This window comes from Adiantum capillus-veneris, chromosome 5, assembly GCF_014529385.1.
Source record: "Adiantum capillus-veneris isolate H3 chromosome 5, ASM1452938v2, whole genome shotgun sequence".
Lineage (NCBI taxonomy): Eukaryota > Viridiplantae > Streptophyta > Polypodiopsida > Polypodiales > Pteridaceae > Adiantum > Adiantum capillus-veneris.
In genome coordinates this window covers 82,294,592-82,315,786 of record NC_140935.1, presented here as the reverse complement: position 1 = coordinate 82,315,786, position 21,195 = coordinate 82,294,592, and positions in this window count along the sequence as shown.

The window sequence follows — 21,195 nt, the reverse complement described above, 5'->3', positions numbered from 1 at the left end:
GAAAACATACTCACAAAACCTCAAGCTTTATTTAGAGAATAAGGCGATGAAATGGGGAGCATAGGGTAGGGGAATGAGAAGGGAGAGCGTGGTAGAGCACATGGCGTATAGGTGGGAGTTGATGGCGAAGACTCGCACGAGGGTTACGGCCATCATCCTTCATTTAGTTTCCCTTCATCTTCCATAGCCCAAGGGTGTAGAGGTCATGCTTAAGACGAGCATGGTGATTGCGGTGATGGTGATGGTGTGGGTGTGTGTGTGTGCACTAGGCACACACAGTGCATAGTGTACTCTTTGGTGATGGTGTGTGTCCTTAGTGTGATGGTGACCCCTCTTTATATAGGGGAGGAGGGGGGAGAAATTCTAGAATTTAGAAATGAAGAAATCATTATCTACATAGGCCATGTGACTGTGGGCCCCACTTGTCTGGCCGTGTGTATATGTGCCAGAACAGCAGTCTCATGAGAGAGAGACTAAGAGAGAGAGATGGGTTGATGAAAAAAGGTGAGAGGTGACATGGAGAATAAAGTAATTACAAGAGGGGAGAGAGGGGAGTGTGTTCAGAGGTGAATCTGTGTGCAGATGTGTGTGAACACAAGAAAAATCAGGTAACCACCGGGTGGGGATGGGTCTGTGGGCACCTTTTTCAGTGAAACTGAGTGTGTGTGAGTGTGGGGGAGGTTATTTAGCTACAAGACAAGAGACATGGCGCCCTTTAGAGAGAGAGGGGGGTATTTGGGTCATGGGATATGATAGGAGAGAGAAAGAGGGGGTGGGGTATACTATTTTGGAAGATAGGGTAAGTTGCATGTGAGTTAGGGTGTATTATTGGTGAGTTATAATGCATTATTGGTGAGAGGTGGGGTAGCTTGAGGGGAGAGAGAAAGGAAAAAGGACAAGGGGAAGAGAGAGGGGGTTGACCTTTTGAGTGGAGGAGAGGAAAAGGGACACCCGGCGGGGCAACAGTGAAGAAAAAGGAGGCAAGGTGGGGATGGGCTACCCCGCAGGCATGAGGTGGCCTATTTTACCTTTCTTATATATTTACATAATCATACTTTATTTTTTTTCTTACTTTTTCCAATGCCTTTTATCAGTCCCTCCCTAAGAGGGGGTTTTCATGGGGTGGGGACGAGAGAAGAGGGGTATGGGAGCTTGGCTTGTGAAAAGCCCCCATCATTAGCCCTCCCCTTTTGGCTAGAGGCATTCATGTCTCTAGCTCATCTGTTTGATCATTATCGTCGTAGGTGGCGGCTGATGGTGTGTCCTCATCTGGAATGTCAATTGGTGGAGTCTGGTCAAATCGAAGAAAATAAAGTTTAAGTCGCCAACCATTTACCCTGGTTTTATGAAGTTTTCCATCAGCCTCCATAAGCTGGTAGCTTCCATTGGCATACTTTTTCCTGACGATGAAAGGACCTTCCCATCGGAGTAGGAGTTTCTTATCCTTGCGCGTGTTGAAGCGATTGTCGTAGCGGAGCACCAACATTCCTTTCTTCAATTCTTTTTTCCGGAGATGCTCGTTAAAGCTAACCCGTCTATGCTCTGCTTGTGCTGCATAATAATTTATTGCTTCTTATCTGTCCAGCTGTAGTCTTTCCAAGTTGATGATGTGATCTCTCAAATGCATGTTGGGTTGTTGAAGTTGGCTTGCCATTACTCTGAGACTTTGTAGTTGCACTTCAATGGGCAAGATTGCTTCCTTACCAAATACTAGATGATACGGTGTGAATCCCAAGGATGTACGAAATGAAGTTCTGTAGGCCCATAAAGCTGGTAGTAGATACTTATCCCAGTCTCCAGGATGATTGTTTACCTGCTTGGTAATAATTTTAGAAACCATTCCATTTACCTTTTCAACTAGGCCATTACATTGAGGGTAATATGGTGAAAAGTGCCTCCTTGTAATGCCCAGTTTCTGCATTAATTCTCCTACCAAGTCTGCTATGAAACCTGGCCCTCTATTAGAGATGATCTCTAAAGGTGTGCCAAACCTACAGCATATGTGCTCGTAGATAAATTTAGCTACCTCTACCATTGTGATTCTAGTGGTGGCTGTAGCCTCTGCCCATCTAGTCATGTAGTCGACCCCCATGATAATGTAGAATTTTCTTGAGTTGGCCCTAGGTAATGGCCCAATGGCATCGATACCCCATTTTTCAAATGGGCCATATGAGAGAATAGGTGTCTGTGGTTCAGGCATAAGTGACCTAGTGCCGGCCTTTTGACACAACTTACACGTTTTGCACCAATGGTGTACATCACGGTTGAGGCTAGGCCATATGAAGCCTGCCTGCAAGATTTTCCTACTTGTTATGTCTAGGGCAAAGTGACCACCACAAACCCCGTCGTGACAGCTAGCATTTACTCCCGTGATTTCGTGAGAGAGAGGGACCTTCCTGAGTATTTGGTCCTTACCCTTACAGTACAAACCATCATTGATGAGTCGATACCTTGTGGCCTTCCGCGTCAGCCATTGCTTCTGTCCCTTTGTTAAATCTGATGGGCATTCCCCTGTTTTCAAAAAATGCATGATGTCATGCAAGGCATCACTGCCTTGAAATAGAGGGAGCTTTAGTTTTATTGCTCCAACCACCACTTCCTATAGTCTTTCACTTGCTAGGGCATCTGCTTCTTGGTTTTGAGCCCTTGGGATATGGTGTATTTGAACTTCTTCAAACTTACCCAACAAGGTTTTTTACACCACTTAACTGAGTCCTTAAACTAGGATTCTTGCATGTCCATGCTCCATTTACTTGCCTTACCAGAAGTAGAGCATCCCCAAATACATTAAGGCATTGTACACCTTGCGAGACGCACCATTGTAGACCCTTGGTTAGTGCTGCATACTCAGCTTCATTGTTAGAATGTGAATCTAACAATTGGCCCAACGAAAATACCTTTGTCCCTTTGTCATCAAAGACCACTATGCCTGCAGCTGCTTTGTCGGACGCTCGCTTGTAGGCTCCATCAAAGTAGAGAGAGTATGCTCCTTCTACCATCGGTGGTACTGGAGGTAATCGGACTTCTCCTTCCTTAGATTGCTTCTCCTTCCTTTCAAAGACTTGGTAGGTCATGAGTCCCCCCAAACTTGCCCTTGTCGTGCTTTCTACCTGTACCGTGTAGTCAAACTCTTGCAGACGAACTAGCCATTTAGTAATTCTAGCAGACACATCCATGTGTTGTACAACATAGGGAAATATTTCATCCGTGGTTAGAATCACAAATTGCTTAGGCAGCAAATATGACCTAAACTTTGTAGTTGCAAATCTAAGAGCTAGGACTAAGTGTTCCACATGGGTGAAACCTTTCTCTCCTGCTGTCATCATTCGACTAGAGAAGTAGATTGGCCTCATGAAAGATGTCGCCGTATCCTTTTGGAGTAGCACATCCCCCAATGAGTCATCACCAACACTTGAGGTGACATAGAATTTTTCATCCCACTTAGGTGGTGAGATAGTTGGCAAAGTGGCTAAGACCTCCTTTACCTTGTTGTAGTGATGTTCGCTTTCCTCGTCCCAAGTGAAAGTTGATCTTTGAATGAGTTGTTGCAGTGGTAGAACAAGTTGTGATAGTAGATGTATGAATCTACTTAAGTACCTCACTTTCTGTAGAAAAGAGACCAGTTGACGTGCGGTCGTTGGTGAAGGTAGGGCTATGAGTGCGGACACCTTACTTGGGTCGGCGTTGATACCTTTTGCTGAAATTTCATGGCCTAGTAGAATGACTTTACTCTCCCCAATGTGGCATTTATCCACATTTAATTGCCCACCTAGGCTCTGCAACCTGGCCAAACCTTCAGTTACCTTTTCTAAATGTGAAATACGGGAGCTATATATACAAAAATCATCAATGAACACTCTTATGGATGTTCCAAAGAATGGTTGAAAAACATATGTGACATATCTTTGGAATGTGGCAGGTGCATTTGTGAGACCAAATGGCATAACCCTGTATGCAAAACAACCCCATGGCGTGATAAAAGTGGTTTTTAGCTGATCTTCCAAGGCTATGCGTATTTGAAAGTATCCAGAATAACCATCACAGACGGTATAGCATTCAAAACTCGCTACTTCATTCAGAATTTCATCCAAGAAAGGGAGAGGAAAGTGGTCTCTCTTTGTAGCTGCATTTAGTGGTTTGTAGTCAACGCAGACCCTCCACTTACCATTCTTTTTAGGTGTCACCACTACGGGTGACACCCATTCTGAGTTTTCTACAGGATAGATGAATCCCGCCTCCAGCAGTTTCCTTACCTCGGCCAAGAGTGCCTTTTCTTGTATGACCCCCAGTCGTTGTAGCTTTTGCACAACTGGTTTTACCCCTTCCTTTAGCTTAATATGATGTTCCACCACTGTAATGCTTGTGATTCTTTCATAGTTGTCAATGAATAGGTTAGGAAATCCCATCAACATTTGCAAAAAACTATCTTTCTCCTCAAGTGGCTTGTGAAAAGCCCTCATCAACAGTGCGGTGAAAGAAGTACTCAAAAAAAAAAAAACCCTGATGTTGAGAGCACTCGCTAAGTATAGGAGCTTTGCTAACTCCACTTGTGCGTCGTAGCACCTAACCGTCAAAAAAGAAAGAACTTGCACAATCGGCGTAGAAAACGAACTCCGAAAAATCGCCCATGGGTCACAAGACGACTGAAATCTTGTAGTGGAGATGGTTGAATTGTCACCGTTGTGAGGAAGCTTGATTGTTGAAAGCTTCCGTAATCGGCGAACGTTATGTTACATGAACTCCAATTGAAACTGTCATAATTGTAAAAATATGCAAAAATTTGGAATTTCTGCAAGGACTGAGCGGAATCGTAAGCCGTCGAGCTCGAGGGAAAGCCGACATGGCTTGATGCTTGCACCGAGTACGGAGGTTGAGGCTCGTGACTTGCCTTGCCTGTGGGAAAGACCACCAAGGAGAAGAAAGGCTCAAAAATTCAAACTTTTTGGCCTTGCCATGTGAGAAGAGAACGATTTTTTTGAAGAGAACTATTGCAGGCAGCGTGAGTAGACAACGCGAGCACAAGGGGAAGTGTGCGGCTTGCACAACCACCATTAGGCCAAGTGCTCTTGGAAGCACCCCATTGAAGCCATGGTGCTCCTGTCAAGCCAGAGCTCGCATGATTTCATGCACCACACACTCGCGTCCAAAAAAGGAAACGGTACCTGATTAGGCAAGCAAAACTGCTATTTTTGGAAAAATCCCTAAAAAGGCCAGGTTCACACCTTAAAGCCCTCTTTTTAGGAGCCAAAAGTGAGAACGCCTAGAGAGAGAGTGGAAGAGAGACCTCCTAGGCCACCTAAGCTTTGATACCAGTGTAAGAACTAGGGAAACTAGACAAGAGATCCTCCTCCCAACCTCCCATTATATAGGTGGGCTCCTAGCCCCTTGCCCTAAACGGATCTCCTGTCCACACTGTCTAGTATGGCCCTTGGCCATATTCCATGACCATCCTAGTCCTTAGGTTACAAGACCCTTGTCCTGACACTTATACAATTGAGAAAATGGGTGTAGCTGAGAGGAAAACAATGTCACGAAAATGGCACGATGTATGGTCAAAAGTCAAGCTTTGCCGCATTCTTTTTGGCTTGAGGCCATCATGTGTGCCACTTATGTACTTAACAGGTGTCCTATGAAAGCTTTGAAGCATGGCATTATAGAAAGCCTTCTATTGAGCACATGCGTGTTTTTGGATGTTTGGCATATGCTTTGCTGCCACAAACACAACGTAGAAAATTGGATGAGAAGGCTGTCAAATGTATTTTTGTTGGTTATAGTACTGAAAGCAAATGTTACAGGTTGTATCATTTGCAAAACAAAGCGTATTTTGGTTTCACAGGATGTAGTGTTTGTGGAAGATTCTGTTCAGCCCTTGCTGTCATGTACTAGAGACAATAATGTAAGCTCACAGGACATTTATGACACTTTGTTGCCTCTTTTTAGTGGTGGAAGTTCGAATGTAAATTCCAATGAGGCAAATGTACAGCCTATGGGGGTTTTCAAAAATGTTACAGATCAGCCTATTACTGATGCAGATATACATGATGTACTTGATGAGGAAAGGGCTAAAAATGAGCAGGCTAGAGGTATGCCAAAATGGTTGGTGCATACATTGCGTGATAGTAAATTGGATGCACCTTTGTCTAGTCGTACTCGTTCAGGCTTTGGCCATGCATCTTATGCATCAGTTTGTTATGCTTTGCCTGTGTCTAGCTTACATGATGTTGAGGAACCTCTGTCTTTTAATGAAGCACAGAATTCAAAAAATTGGATAGTTGCTATGCAATCAGAATATGATGCACTTATAGAAAATGACACATGGACTTTATGTTTTTTGCCTCATGGCAAAAAGGCCATTGGTACGAAGTGGGTTTCCAAGTTGAAACGCAAGCCGGATGGTGAGATCGATTGCCATAAGGCTCGACTTGTTTCAAAGGGTTATGCACAACAAAAAGGCATAGACTATGAAGAGACTTTTGCTCCCACTTCTCGTATGACTACTGTGCGTTTTCTATGTGCATTGGCAGCTCATTTTGGTTGGGAGGTACATCAATCAGACATTGTTACTGCTTTCTTGAATGGTGACATATTTGAGGAAGTTTATGTAATGCAGCCTCGCAGTTTTGTCAAGAAAGGATAAGAGGACAAAGTGTGTAGATGTAGGAAGGCTTTGTATGGGTTGAAGCAATCTCCTCGTGCTTGGTATGAGAAAGCTGACACTCATTTGGTCAAACGAGGCTTTCATAACAGTTCAGCAGAAAGCACATTGTATGTCAAGCGTGAGGGCGATGTACTTCTCATTGTTGTTCTTTATGTGGATGATTTGTTGATCACCGATCCCAATGAGGCACATATTGGTGAATTTAAGGTTGATTTGAATGCTACTTCCAAGATGAAAGATTTGGGGCTGTTGCATCATTATTTGTGCATACAGTTTAAGCAGTGTGATGGTGGTATTGCCTCGTGTCAGAAAAGTTACATAGAGACATTGCTATGTAAGTTTGGATAGGATTGCAAACCTATTGCCACTCCCATGGAAATAGGTTTGAAGTTGAGTCTACATGATGATGGCGATCCTACTGATGTCACTCTTTACCAAATTGTTGTTGGCTGCCTCATTTTGTATGCACAAGGCCAAATATTCAATTTGCACTCTCACACGTCATCAGATTTATGCATAGCCCAGGGTCTAAGCATTGGTAGGCTGTCAAGAGGATTTTCCGCTACCTTAGTGGCACTTTACATCCTGGCTTGTTTTATCCCAAGGGGGATCATTACCGCGAGACTTACAAGCTTTTTCGGACTCAGATTGGGCTGGTTGTTTTGACACGCGAGTGTCCACAAGTGGTTTTTGTTTCATGCTTGACAGTTCATGTATATCATGGTTGAGCAAGAAGCAACCTACTATGGCCACTTCGAGTTGTGAGTCTGAGTACAGGGCAGTCTTCACAGCTACGGTTGAGTGTGTATGGCTCAGACGCCTTATGGCTGATTTGGGTGCTAGACAGGACACTGCCAACACTATCTACACTGACAGTCCAAGCGCATTGGCAGTTGCAAGGAACCCAGTTTTTCATGCTCGCACAAAGCACATTGAGGTGCATTACCACTATATGAGGGAGAGGCTCTCAGCAGGAGAGATCAGCTTGGCTTATGTGCCAACAGAGGACAACCTTGCATACCTTTTCACAAAGGCATTGTCTCGTCAGAAGTTCAAAGCTTTCCGCAAAGCTTTGGGCTTCCTCCCATTTGTGGACCAATCATGTCCTCAGGGCATGGAACTTCCCTTTACTCATGTGCCAGCACTCGGTCATCGCATCACTCCAGGGGGGATTTGTTACCATATACATGTAGTACTGATGTGTGTGAACACACTAGGACCGTCGGAACATTTTTTCCCTCTTTAGGTTGTTTTTTTCACCGTGCATTATCTATACGCCCATCACTCTAGGGCTATCTATCTTTCCATTGCACACTAAGTAATACACTCTCAGTTGTGTGCCTTGTGATTCCTTCGTCTTCTCCAAGCTATGTGCGTTTCTCTACAACCCTAACTCCAACAGCAAATACGGAAAGACCTCAAAAAATTTGTCAAAATTGACAATTCTGTATCGAAACCGAATTCTCAATATCAAACCAAAATTTAAAGCTCAATTGATTGATCGATTTTGACATCAAGGAAAATTGGTGTTTGATCAATAGATTAGCATGGAAATAGGAAATTCCCTAATCAGATTTTGGTGATAGACTAGCGGCTAAGAAGATTCTACTTATCTTTGAATCGAGCCCTACCAAAGTGCATTTGACTTGCTGGTGATTCATGTCAGGCATGCACCCGTCTTAGGCACTGAATCCACACATGAAGGCTTCTATGACACTTCTACATCTATGTACAAACTCTATCAAAGACACAAGGTTAGATTGACTTGGTACATCCCATTTTCTAGCAATATTACACATGTCAGATATGGCACAAGATATTCAGTAGAGCATGCTTTTGACTTTGAGCATCAATCGTCAGACCACCAGCCGCCATAGGATCCTCCGGATGTGTCCATGTGGCAAGTTGAAGAAGAGTTGGCTAGTGGTCATGGGTTGGTTGATCAACACAATTTCAATCGTTTGCTAGTTCATCAAATTACATTAGAAAATATTTTTTCATTTTATTAAATGCCAATGTTACGAAATTTTCTACATTATTAAATCAATTAATGGCTAAAATGGTGGCACATAGTGCGCAAGGGCAAGGGGGTTTAAGGGTGTCACCAAATAACATTTTTGGTCTACTTAAAGAAAATTTCTATTGCTAGAATTGGCCATTCTAGTGAGAGAAAATAAACTAGTAGAAGGGCCAATTATGTACAACGGGCAAAGGAATGTATTTGTGAACTAGAGAGTTCCAAAATTTAAATGCATTGTCATAAAAACTAATATCTAATTCTCCCAAATGATTTTCTCATGTTAAATTGATCATTTAATATAGGGAAGTACCAAGGGAGTAAAAGCTAGAATATTGGTAAGGCTGCCAGTCCGGTCTCAGCAGGGATCCAAAGGGGAACAGTCTGCAAAAGAGCAATGTGTATCAATGGAGCTTAAAAGACCTAAGGTTTAGCTTCATTAAGACTTCCATAGGCTAAGGGTCCAAAATTTTAATTAAAAAGTCCAAATGGTCAAAGCTGGGAAAATTGGATGGCGGTGGGAAGACTCAAAAGTCTTCCCACATCCCTATCAAGGAGGGGGTGAGCCCTAAGAGTAGGGGAGGAGAGAGAAACACACACACACTCCAAAGCTTCCCCCAAAGGGAGTACTGGACACATGGCAGGCTCCTAGGCCAATTGCCCCCAATTTCCCCTCAAATCCTATTGGATGGCCATAGAGGTGGACCAATGAGAATTAGGCTCGAATAAAGTTAGTCTAATCAAATTAAAAATGCTTGATAAAAGAACCAATAGAAATTAAGCTCCCTAGAAGACTACTGGACAGTCTACCAAGGGGTCCAATGAGCATTCAACAACCCAATGGCTTGCTTGATTCCTATTGTCCAGAAGACTAAAAAGTCCAATGAGAGTTTACATGAATTCTTTAATTACCTAAAGCTCTCACAAAAAGGGAAAGGGGGACACTAGAAGGCTATCAATTATGCTTCTAATTTGTGTTTGGCTAAGCTTTGCAGAAGCCAATGGGAAGCCAACAAGAGCAAAAAGCAAGAGGGGTCGACCAAGTAGAGAGAGAGTTGGTATTTTTTAGTCTTAAATACTTTGCTCTACACACACACAAGTTATGTCTTGAGCAAGAACTCCATCTCCTTCTCCAAGAATTGAGAAGTAGAGGCCTACACCAACAACTCTTGGTTATGGAATGCAAATCCAACCAAGAGCCAAGCTTCAATGGCATGATCATCTCCTCTACCATGCTAATTACTAAGCTAAGCTATGCTATTAGAGTGATTATGTGAGAAGAATACTTCTTTCTCGTAAGATACACCTTCTTCCTCTCAATCTTTCCTCATTCCCTGCTAGCTCTCACCATTTTTGAAGGTGTGTGAGGTCTTGGGACTGAGGCTAGGGACACTAGGTTTGTTTTTCAAGCATAATTTGGTGCATGAAGCTTCCATCTTCATTGCACCAACGAGTTTTGTCAAGGAACACAAAGATTGTATTGTACAAAAGTCTCCTTTGATGGGAGAAGCTATAATACAAAGCTTTTTTGGAGGGGGGACCGGCTCCATGTAAATCCGGTCCTCAACTGTGTCAATTTTTCTATTTCTCTCTCTTTTCAAGTATTGTCTATGCCAAACTAGCTAGGTGTAAATTTGCTATGTTGCTTTCTCAAATTAAGTACTCTCTCTATGCTCATTAGGAATTTATTCTTAATGAAATGCTCACTATGTTATCAATTTTTTCTACATACAAGTTACTAGCGCATTAGATGTTACATGCATTCTTCACAAAGTGCCAATGGTGTTTAATAAGGATTCAATCGGGATCTTATGGGGCGAAGACAGGATATTAACGAGTCCAAAAGAGTCCAAAACGGATCTCGAAAGCCTCCAAAAGTAAAAAGGATAACCAAAAGGTGGGAATGAGAGCCAAGGTGTTATTATCCACACTTGCCAATCTAAAGCTATGCGGGAGATAAGGTATGTGGTACACAAGTCTCCCATGCAAAAGATAAGGTGAGAGGGGTGGCTCTTAAAAATAGAAACTTCTTTTTCATAACCTAGGGTGAGTATTTTTTGAATAACTAAAAAAAGAAAGCGTTTTCGTGAAAAGGGCATGCGAAGCTTATAAAAACAGCAAGATAAACAACTTTGTAGTCCACAGTTTTTTCATTTGAGGACCACAAGAGGGAGTTGTCTACATTTTTGTGCGCTGGAGAGAGCAGGGAAACTTTTGTCTTCCTATCTCATGAAGCTCCATGCAATCCTCAACCAAAAGAAGCTCTCCATGCTCTCCTCAAGACTCATCATCCTCTCTCTGTCTTTCTCTCTCTCTCTCTCTCTCTCTCTCTCTCTCTCTCTCTCTCTCTCTCTCTCTCTCTCTCCCCCCCCCTCCCCCACACAAGTCTCTATAGCTATGGCTGCTTAAGTTTATACTATTTAACTATGCAGGTTACTACTTCTTAATGCTTACATATCTTCTTTCCAACCTAATTCTTGCTTAATCCCCGCAGATCCTATCACTCGCAAGGTGCTTAGGGCCTTGGGATTGAGTTCAACGAGGTATTTTAGGGGAAAATTGTAATCACAGACTCTGCCAAATTTTAGAGCTTTCATCTCTTCAATTTGTGCGGGCAAAAGTGCGATTAGTCAGTTGTATTGATCAGAAGCTCTTCTAAAGAAGAAGAATTTATTAATACGAAGTCCTTTTAGGGGGGGTTGGCTCCAAAAAGTTCGACCCTTTGAATTGGTGTTGAATTCTTCTCTCTCTCTTTCTTACAGTTTTAGTACATGTGCATGATTGATCTAAGTTAATGCATGCTCTGCAATTGTCATGCTTGAATATGCTCAATGTTACACAATTGATTGATTACTCTAGTTAATCTATAATTTCCACTGCACCTTAGTCCCAATTCTCTGACAAAGGAGGTTCTAGCCAAGGGCCTGAATCTCAAGGAAGACCCCTTGCACCTGCAAGTGATGCACTACTTGATAATGTGCTTCCTTCTTATCAACGAGATGTTGCCAATAAACTAAAAAACATGGAACTACCATAATGTAAACGGAACAAGGCTTCTGGGGATACCTTTCTTCATAAATGGGAAGATATTCATAGGCTCAAGAGTACACACTTGAAGAGGAGAAAGGTGTGGGGACTAGCCTCTCACTAAAGGGCAAGGCCTACAAGTGGTGGATGAGTCTCATGTTGTGAGAGATTGGGGACTGCCATATGCTCTTCTCCACCCAATCTTGCCATATAAAGGCCCTTGGCCCTACTATATAGAACCCATGTACTGCATGTGTGTTCAGGCCCTTGATCTGACATTACTTCCCCCTTGGAGAAACGTTTTTGTCCATTGAAATAGAAGTGGTGAAATCTTCTCAAGAACACTAATTTTTTCCACAGTGGCACCTCTCATGGGTCCTTCTTTCCATTTGACCGTTACACGGTTCAGTAGGAGGCTCAATGAAACCAAGAAGAACATCTTGATTGTCTACCTCGTTGTTAAACTGCTTATATTCAAAAAGCAGATGAATACGATAGTGTGTAGGCTCAATTTGTAACTCACTTGAGTACTTTAAATGAATTACCACAACTAAGAAGTGTCTAATTGAATGACCAAGTTTCACACTTTCTGAAGGTGTTGGAACATGTAAGAATACCTCTTCTAAACCGTTGACAGACACTATAGGTTGGTCAATCAGATAGTCAAATTTGTTGGTCAATTAGATTGGTTGGTCACTCAGATTTGTTAGTCATTCAGTCAGATTTGTAGTCAATCAGATTATTCTGGTAAGTCGGATTTGTAGTGACTCAGATGTTGGTCAGTCGGATTTTGGTTAATCAGATTCTGTTAGGCTTAGTCAGATTCTGTTAGGAAGCTATAAATTGTAATGTTGTTGGGCAGTTTGAGGACGAGCAATACACAAGTCAGTTGTACGAGTCTCTCTCTCTCTTCTTGCTCTCTCTGAATCTTGACGTATGCAGTTTTGAGAGTCGTCTCTCTATTTTCCCCTGTTGAGGGTGTATGCCCTCAACATAAACATTCCATGAAAGTGACGTGCTGACATAAATTATCAACACAGATTAAGTTCTTGACTAGCTAGCATTTCTCATCAGTAGGCAATCCTACTATAACTAGTGATCGAGGTTGAAAACCTAACATACACATGAAGGGACTAAACCTAGTCACAACATGCTAGGTAGTTGGTGTGCAATCTATGAGCATCTCAAAAAGCTCACAATGGTCAAGCCAAATTTTTTTTTGTCCACAATAGCATATCAAAATGCCCTTGGATACCAAGGTTCACAGTTTTTTAGCATCTCAAAAGCAAAGCAGTAGAAGACCATTTCTTTGGCAATTTTCACATCATCTCAAGATGCTTATGTGTAACCTTACAAGTGCTGCCAATTTCCTAAGACATCTCAAAACTTTGCCATGGCATGGATGTAAAGAAGGATTTGGGGATTTCAAATATCTGGCAAGATTTCAAAATTTGGCAAAGACAACAACGTGCCATATGTGTACTGAAGGTTGATCTAGAAATTAATTGGTTTACATATGAATTGTCCTCCAAGCACATGAAGAAGAAGAGATTTTGGAGCCATGTTCTTTTATATGAAGCATCAGCTATCATGAATGGATATTTGCTTCAAGAACATGGTATATGACTTCAAATTCAAAGCTCATGAAGAAAGAAAGTAAGTGAAGACTCATGCAATGATTTGATTGGAGTACTCAATACATCAAAACATTTTTCAAGAGTTTGTTACCTTGTTCTATGTCATAATTTCTTAGTTGTCATTCAATTTTATCAACTATCATTTATATTTTGTCAAAAGCCTTGTTTTAGCCTATCAATTGTTAGTTACAACCATGTTTTGTACGGGTTATAGACACTGCCACAAAAACAAAGTGGTAAGACCTCCCTTTTATGTTTGGTTCTGAGTTTTGGTTGTCTCACACTAATAGTTGTGTGAGGGAAGTGCACACACACACCTATGTTGTTGTCAAGGGGGGGATTTCTACTCATAGTTTCAGGTGATTGAACTTTGCCATGGTTTGCATCGAGTCCATTGTCAGTGGCTTGGGCTTGAGGGGGGGGGGGGGGGGGGGGGGGGGGGGGGGGGGGGGGGTTTGTTGGGCATTCAAGCCCGGATTCAGTTAATGTGTCAAGCCCATGGGAAAATCCTCCTAAGGCGTGCAATTAAACTCTACTTCATTTTGAAGTCTGCATGGAAAGTGCAACTCTATGTATGTAATAGTTTTTAATCAAATATACAAGGGGCGTTAATTGTGTCGTGTCAAAGCTTCTCGCTTTCTCTCTCATTCATCTTTTCTTGTTACCTTCTCTGCACCTACACGCCCAAGGTCTCCATGGCTTCTTGCCGGTGGTATCCTCCATAGCTCCACAACCTATCACTTTTCTATACGCTATTTCTTTGCATCATCTCACCTACTTTCTCTTTCTTTCCATCTCCAATGCTCTCTCCCTTCTTGGAATTACCTCCCACCTTCTTCCTTGACTTTGATGTATGGTTTTGTGTTGCATTGTCCTCCCCCACTTTCCCCTTCTTGACATCTCTTGTGCTCCCCCTTGTTGGAATTACCTCCCCTCTTATTGCTGGCCTTTGCTGTATGAAAGAGCTTTGCATCATCCTCCCTCTCCATTGCATCCACCTTGCACTTACCCTTGGCATTAGCACCTCTTGCATCATCAATAGCTGGCATGTCTTCATCAACACGTCCTCTTACCTCATCAATACTTGTCATATCTTTATCAACAACAATTGCCTCATCCATAGTTGGTTTATCTTCATAAGTAGCCTTGGCCTCATCGATAGCTTGCATCCCATCATCATGAACGATGGTGTCAGCACCCTTTGCCTCTATGTCGTCACCAATATGCGGCCCCTCTTCATCCAAGTGAATGGTCTTAGGGACTCTCTCTTTCAACTCTACTTCACTCAAGGCACAGGGTCTGCCCTCCACATTAGTCCCTTCTTGGATGTCCATGGTTGTGTCCAAAGTCTCTAGCCCCCCTTGCTCATCCCCTAGGCCTTCCACGAACATAATTCTTTAAGTCCCATAGGACATCCTATACTTCCTTGGTAGCATCATCCGACTTGGTAGAAACCTCCTTCGATTCCTCTCCAAACTTTCCAGTTTTGACTCCCTCAATAGTATTCTCTCCAGCTACAAAATAAAAAAACGTTGATAGATATTTTTATCAAGGCACACAATTAGCACAAAAGGATAATTTCTTGTAGAAACATTGCCCACATACTCTTCAAAGTAGAGTGCCCACTGATCTAGGCCTTTGCTTCCACAGGGATTGCAATGTTGCAACTAGGTTTAACACAAGAGGTAGTGCTTTGCAATAGAACACTGAAGCATAAAGGATGATACTAATGCCGAAAAGAAAGCATGAAGCTACCAACAACGTAAGAAGCCTCCAAAGCCTCCCAACAACAAGTGACATATATGCCAAAGACATGAATGATATTCTCAACGTCCACAATTTGAGGCCTCCATAACTACTATCTACAATCTTTGATTTGAATAAACATTATAAATCTATATTTTACACAATGAGTTCTTTCCATAGATATGCTATATGATCTGGTATTATTTGCTAGATTATAAATTTTGTTTTGGGGGAAAATTTTGAATATAAATAAACTAGCCATTTTTGTTTGTTTGAATTCAAAAAATGTAGTTTGATTGCTTTCTTAATACTAAAGGTTTGAATCCTTTGAACTTCCAAATAAAGAGGCCCTCCTAGATCCCATTCTCTTCCTAATGACCTTGTTGACAAAATCAACCTCAAACCAGTCATTTCTTTTTGTAAAACAAACAAAAAGATTAAACATAAAATAACTTAGCACATATAGTACCAAATTTTGTACTTTTATTGCAAATTTGATACGTTATGGACTAGCTAGCCTTCATAACATGCAAAAAGTCAAAAATATGTCTCCTACAACACATAAGGTTGTGGCACATTCAAACATGCATACCTGGTACTATATGGAATTAATTATCACATGGTGCATACTGTGCTAAAAACTAAGAAAATTGATATTATTTAGTAGAAATTATTGACTATGTGGAATATAATTTCACAGCATTCGTACTACACAAATAGTTCCAAATTTGGTAAGACATAATTTGGTATTGTGTGGAATATAATTTCATACTGCAAAAAATAGTACCAAATTTGGTACTATTTAAGACAGAAGTTGGTATTGTGTGGAATATAGTTTCATATTACAAGAAATAGTACCAAATTTGATACTATTAAAGACAACATTTGGTACTGTGCGAAATATAGTTTCATACTATAATCAATTGAGTAATGTATGCCTCTTAGAGGGCTCCCCCATAGGCCCTTTAAGGAGCATGGGCCCATTTATTTTTGCAGGGGCCTTAAAAATGACATCCACCTTCCCATACCCCCATATCCCCAAACGTGACTTGCTATAGCCCTTTGCTTTTATTCTATTTCTGGCATCCCTACCCCTTTTCCTTGTTATAGCCTATCCAAATGGTGCTTCTTTTGATGTAGGGGGTGGTTGAGACACCCCTTACCTAAATTGTAGCAGTCACTACAGGTTACCCACAAAGTTTGTGGAAGAGGGTGCCATAAAACTAGGGAAAGCTATGGGGCATATGTTTTTGTTTTTGAGGGCCCTCTACAAACACTTTTAGAGGGTGTATGGGGGAGCCCTCTTACAACAAATAATCTGAGTTAGGGGCCTGCTCAAAGTTGTAGCATGTGCATTCAAACATGCATGCACACCTAGTACCATATAGCTAATTACTGAAGCATGCAAACTTTAACTAGGTGGGGATTTTTCCCATAGTTACCAAAACACAGATTTTTCTAAAGCAAACAACATAGCTAATTGCATACATGTGTGCATGTATACAAAAGTACATTTAAACATGCATGGATCAAAAACAAGGAAGGCAATAACGTAACAATAGGGATCTTCAATATTCACCTCTTTGGACTTTCTTGAACCCTCTTCATGAAAAAGGATAGATGCTCGCTTTGAACATTCCATTGACACAATCTTCTTGGGACTTGTCCTTGTGTTGGGGATGCTTTTCTGCTCCATCTCCATTGTAGGTGCCGATCCTCATGGAACAACACTGTGAGCTCCTTTAGAAGAGAGAGAACTAGCACAATTGGGGTAGAGCACTATCAGAGCTAGTGCAATGTATCAAAAAAGCAACTTGCCCTTCACAGAGCAACTGCACGAAAAACTCGACATGACATTTTTGGAAATGGCACTACTCTACTCTCTCCCATGAGTTCAAACATTTTCCAATCCTCTCAATAATGAGCCCATTCCCTTCACATGTATGGTTACACTTTTAATTTTGTCTTTATTTGGCTCCTTTGAAGGAGAGAGAACTGGCACAACTGGGGTAGAGCACTATCAGAGCAAGAGTTTTGCGCATGGTATAAAAAAATAAACCTTCCTTTCACGTAGCAACTGCAAGCAAAGCTTGAAATGATATTTTTGGAAATGGGACTACTCTGCTCTCCCACAAGGTCAAACATTTGCCAATCCTCTCAATAATGAGCCCATTACCTTATGTTTCTTTCACATGTCTGGTCACACTTTTGATTTTGTCTTTATTTGGCTTTGGATTTTTTTTGTTGTGCACTCAATGGTCAAAGTACTAATCATGTGGAATAAAAATTGGCCCTTTTTTTTTGTTCCACCAAAGCTTGCTTTTAGCCTCTTACTTGTTTGGTCTGCATTGCGAGCACTATAGTACATGATGCTCTTTGTTCCAAGAAATATAGCATATGTGTTTCTTTTTGGGTCAATTTTCACTAAAAGCCCTTGATTTACATCCATTTGGTTATTCATTGTAAGTTGGATGCTCTCAGCCTCATGTTTTTCTTGGAAGAATTCTTGGGTTTTTTTTTTTGGTCATACTCACAATTGGGAGTTAAGAGACTTAATATTAACTCGAAAGAAATACAAATTTCCTCAATCGCTACATGTGCCTTGAGGGGCTAGGATTCCATCAGAGGCTTGTACACAAAAAAAGATACTCTTACCCTCTTGAGCGTTCTAAGCAGCTCAATGCAGACCTCCATTCTTCACTCGTGTCAGTTGTCCCTCTTGCTCATGCATCATGCATGAGCTCAATGCTCTGACACACAATATTGTCAAAATGAGCTACATCTAGTTTGCCCTCAAAAACTCGATGGTTCCTAGCCTTCGAGACTTGGTTCAGGTAACAATCTGATATTTGATTTTGCACACCAAAACGACCTGGTTTTGGATGCCACGTCCTCCCAAGGTCAGGTCATCTGTATAGAATACGATCTTCCAAGTCCTTCTCACCCATTTGCAGATTCTAGCAGCTAGCCCCTGCAAAGTAGGGCTGATGCAGGGGGTCTTCATAGGCTGACCTGCATCCAGAGCAAGTTTCAGAGCCGATCCCTCTAGCGTTCACCTTAATCCCAGTAGGCAAGGCTCCCCATAACACTTTCTAGATGAATATTTTTATGTATTCCGGCCCTTAAATCTCCCACATAGTACTAACACTCCTCTGCCAAAGTTCTTTTGACCATTTTTTCTTCCCTATTTTGTTGAGTGGGGCAAACCAATCCGTTTTGTACACCAACACCTTATATGTACTCCAAGTCTCGAGAAGCAGGAACACCTTGTCTTTCGACCAATGCCAGGCTCTCCAATCCAATTCTGCTCCGCTGGCAGGTGGAGATAAGGATGAGAGCACTTCCAAGAGTCGACTAATCAGAAGCCTTTCGTACAACCCTAACTTATGTTGCACCACCATGAGATCCACATCCTTCCAACAAAAGCATCTTCATCCCAATTAGAAATTCCTTTTTTGTTAACCAGCCTTGCAACTTCCCTCCAAAAGGGGTTCAAGGAGTCCCTTCCAAGTTTGGAGAGACAGGGGGACCAATTGCAGGAGGAATACTTGAAATATCTGAAGTTCTCTCCCCATTCCAGGGTTGAAGCTGCTTTGTTGCACTTTCGTGCAAGTTCCCTTGCACATCCGCCAAGTTTTAGGGATGTCCAAAAAGGTACCAAAATCTTATATGGCACAGAGGCCTTCTTCCATATGCCCCCTTTAGACAAACTTTGTGTTGTTTATCATATCCCAAGCCATGATAGCCCATTCCTGTTTTTGGTCCGTCAAAGAGACAACAAGTTTGGCACACGAGGCTTCTGCATGCACCATGGGGTCCATAATCCCGATTTTGCCTTGACTCTTAAGTCTCACTACCTATTTTCATTTCCCCCATTGGAAAGGGGTTGTGGTTTTCATGTTGCTTTTCCACAAAAATCGTTTGATAGGCTTCAAGAATTCTTTCCATTCGGATTTGCTCAGTTTTAGCAGCAATGACACGAATGCAATGTACGGTAACATGAAGGCATTAATTGCCATGGCTCTGCTATGGAAGGGGAGTAGCACAAACTTCCATCTTCTCATTTTACTGTTTATTTTGACCAACAGCCAGTCAAATCTTTGCTTATTCCTAATGCCCATACCAAGTGGAGTGTCAGGTGCCTGAACACTGTGCCCTTGCTTATAACTTCTCTTGACCAACCCACGGGGTCAAGCGAGCCGTTTTCTGAAAGAGAAATAAATCTTAATTTCTCAATGTTACACATTGGGCCAGAGGCAAAGGCAAAGAGCTGAACAATCTCAAGGGCTCTTTTTAGTGTTTCTGACTTGGCTTGAAGAAAGAGCAATGAGTCATCCGCAAAAAGCTTCGCAATCAGTTGTTTACCTCCACGTAGTGAGAGACCTTGAATTTCCCCTTTTTTTGCATTGTTCTCAAGTGAGGTCACCAGTGGATGAGAGCCAATAGAAAAAAGCAACGGGGTATCCTTGCTTGATTGAATGCTTGACCTTAAACCGTCCCACTATCTTGTTGTTGAAGAGGAGCTCAGAGTGACTTCCTTCCCCCAGCATGCGAACTATCGCACACATTCTGGGTCCAAAGCGTAAGGCCTTCATGATTGCCTCAATGTAGGACCATGTGATTCTATCATAAGCCTTATCCAGGTCGAGATGAAGGAGGATACATTCTTGCTTGGTGCAAGGTGTGTATTCAATACCAACCATGATGTTATCATATATTGACCTTCCTTTTATGAATCCATGCTGGTGAGGGGTGATGATTTTGTTCAAGGTCGGAGCCAGTCTCAAAGAAATTACCTTAGCAGTGATCTTATACGCAACTGACATCATGGAAATGGGCCACCAGTGCTTCAGCAGAGAGCAACACACCAACTTGGGAATCGGTTTGATTAGTCCTCTTTTCAGGTTGGCATCCAAATTCCTTTCCAATAGAGCCCTATTAGCTAGCTGTGCTATCGGGATTCTAATATCCTCCCAAAACTCTTTGAAGAATTTGGCAGTTAGTCCATGCCACCCCCTAGGGGACTTTTCCCTTCCCCATCTCCTGCAAGGCAGCCCAACATTCATCAACAAATATTGGCCTCTCTAATGCTTTTTCTTCCAATGGTAGTAAATCACATTTGACCGTACCAAGCAGAAGGGCTCTAACCTCCTCGACCTCCAGAGGTGCAGACTTTTGGCTGACCTATAATGTGAGTGAGATGGTTGAGCATGAGCTTAGCCATCACATTCTGGTCTCCTACTACATTCCCCTTCTTGCCTGTGATTGCTACAATAGAGTCCCTTCTTCTTTTTACTTTAAGAGCTCTGAAGAAATGAGCCTGGTTAGCTGCTTGGAGCTTGAGAGATAGCTCTCTGGTTAGCAGACGGGTCTTAATGATCTCCTCAGCTTGCAAATCTACGAGACTTGCTTTGACCTTTAGCCATCTTTTGTGCTCTTCCTTCTTGCTTTCTTCTGGCTAGTTCCTCTACTTCTTCTTTCAGCTCCCTGTTTGCATCCTCTCGAGTCTTTTTTTACTTTGGGCCCTACAGGTTTTATCACTGATTGGATGTTACGCGTCAGAGCGGTCCAGGCTCAAGGGTTGCCGGCTCCCACATCCTACCGCAACTTGTAGAGGGGCATCTTGGCTAGAGACCTGAAGAGGGGGCCCTTAACACTAGTTTGGTACCAAAACAGGACACTTAAGTGTCCTTTTTTTACAAATTTAAGAAAACCCTCTTGATATGCTTAAATATGTTAGCTAGAGGCTCTTGAAACCCTCATTTTGGACCGCATTAGCATCCATCAAACCGCATGCAACCACCACACTAACATGAACTATCAAGAACCACCACACCTCCCAACCCAGTTGCAACTAGCCCATCCACACATGAACACCATCGCCCCATGACAAGCCCCATGACAGAGGCCCAATAAGCCAACCAAAAAACTAAACTTCCCAAACATACCTCCAACCAACCCTGGAAAGCTTTCGTCCCTGTCGCAGTTGGGACATGCCACCGTCAAGCCTGCATGTCCAAAAATTTGGGGGGGGGGGGGGGGGGGGGGTGGTTGAGAGGGGGAGAGTTGGCATTAGGGCTGCCAGCTAAAGTGACCATCCCAAGAGCACT